This window comes from Bidens hawaiensis, unplaced genomic scaffold, assembly GCF_021521415.1.
Source record: "Bidens hawaiensis isolate Kalapana, Puna unplaced genomic scaffold, B.hawaiensis_p1.1 tig00033117_1, whole genome shotgun sequence".
Classification (NCBI taxonomy): domain Eukaryota; kingdom Viridiplantae; phylum Streptophyta; class Magnoliopsida; order Asterales; family Asteraceae; genus Bidens; species Bidens hawaiensis.
The window spans coordinates 30,555-32,722 of record NW_027495656.1 but is presented as its reverse complement, the minus strand read 5'-3'; positions in this window follow the sequence as shown (position 1 = coordinate 32,722).

The following is a 2,168-nucleotide window of genomic DNA, read 5'->3' as shown; positions in this document are numbered from 1 at the left end:
ACAGAATGTAACGCCCGTAAATTTTCGTTGAAAAGATTTAGGCCTTACAAAGTTTGTATTTTTACCGAGACTCGATCTGGCCTTCCCCGGGGACCTCTTTGTCTTTCTTGTAAGCCTATTTGTTTAACCTTTGATCAAAGACATCACAATTTATAAGTTGGAGGACCTAGATGTAAAATGTTTATAACCTAAAACCCTAACCCCCCCCATGTCTTTTGCGATCGGAAGCTAGGAGGGGCTGCCTCCTTGGTTTTTGTGCCACTCCAACTCCATTTCAGCCATCCGACGTCTAATTCGAGGTAGGCCCTAGCGTATTACAATTCTTTTTAACCATGGAACCCTTTATTGAACACGTTAGGGTTGAGTTTTGATGATAACAGTTTGCTGACAGATTCGTATTCGTTTATTGTAGGGTATGTAACGTGATGATAATCCATTTTTTTTGTCTATTCTTGTTTCCATGATGTTCTACTTTGAGTCTAGTTTCCATAAAGGTATAATATGTAATTTTTGAACGAGATTTGAATGGTTTTTAAGAATTTATAAGATCGAGTGTCAAAGCTGATGCGGGATGACGGATTGGTCTGTCTTCTCGACATCATAACTCTTTTTCAACAAGTCCAACTTAGTTGGTTCCACTTCTGGAACTTAATATTTTGAGTTAAGAATCAAGTCCAATTGGAATCATTTAATTTGGTTTGGTAATGAATTTTATAAAAATAAAACCATTTTGTTGCGCATTGAAATAGCTGCACGTACCTTGCTATGTTGGAGGAATTTTTATAATTTTTGTGTCCACTAGAAAAATATAATAAAAATAGTTTTATAAACCTATGACATTTAATAAAGTCTGGTAAAAATTTAATAATTTATTTCAAAGGTTGTCCTATGTAATTAAATGCATCTTCGCATGCTAAAATCTGCACGTTTTACTTGTTATTGATCGATAAGTTCGATTTAGGCCTAACTGGTGGATGTTCAATGGTGTTCTTGTCGGGGCTATTTGAAGTGAGTTTTTGCTCCGTCATCTTCCTAGGTACGTCATATGTGTTATACTTTAGTATCGTGAGCTATGAAGCCCGCTTGATTGATCAATTGTCGATAAATTGAAAACTACGATTTTGGTTGTCTAGTTTGTTGATTGTGGTGCCTAACGCGTTGTTTGAGGGAATTAACAACCAATTCGGATTGTGTAGCCTCGGTATGAATTAAGGGCTGTGAAAAACTATTTTCTTAAGTTAATGGGGCTGAATTGGTTGTCGGTTACTCAAACGGGTCGGTACAACGCACATTTGCGTTTATTGAATTGTTAGTGCGTTGTACTTGCGAGTTACCGACCCATTTAACTTGTGTAGCGTCGTGTGGACTTGTTGGCTGTGAAATTATCATATTAGGTCCACACGGGGCTGAGTTGGATGTTAAGTGCTTAGACAACTCTTAAACGCACGTGTTAGTATCACCAAGTGCTTCCGGGGGTAATTTGGGAATTCTTTATTCCCGGGAGTACCTAAGGGTCGTTCTGGTGAATGTGAGGCCTCGGGGGCTGTTGTGATTTAGTTTGATGAGGTCGAGGGTTTAAGTAACTCGAACCATGTTAGAACGTCTCGTAGGATAAACGAGTTCTTTCGATGTCGTTAGTAATGTTTGAATGTAAACCGACAGGTGTTTGAGTTTGGGATTTCTTAGGGACTTTTTAGCTCGTGGTGAATTCGTGCCTTGTGTCAGGTGAGTTCATGATGCCCCTTTTTACTCTTTTAAGTTTTGGGCTAGCATGCACACCTAAACGATTTTTCCTGATGAAGCATTTAAACTATTTTATATAGGTTTGCTAGTATATAGTTGGCCTTGGAATGTTATAGTATGTATATATATATATATATATATATATATATATTTACTTATATTATTGTATGGCCTATATTTGGCGATGTTGTAGTCATTTCGACTACTGATGTCGCGTATGCCTACTTCGTGTTTGCATACGGATGGATGGTGATCTTGGCTGGGCCAAACTATACGACTCAGGTTCTTAAATCATGTGGCGGGCCCTGAAAAGCCCGTGAGGGGGGAGGCTCGTGTGGCATGATCATCATCGGATGTTACGTGTTTGGGTTGTACGTGTGCTCGACCCTGATGTTATTACTTGGATAAGATGTTACGTGTTTGGG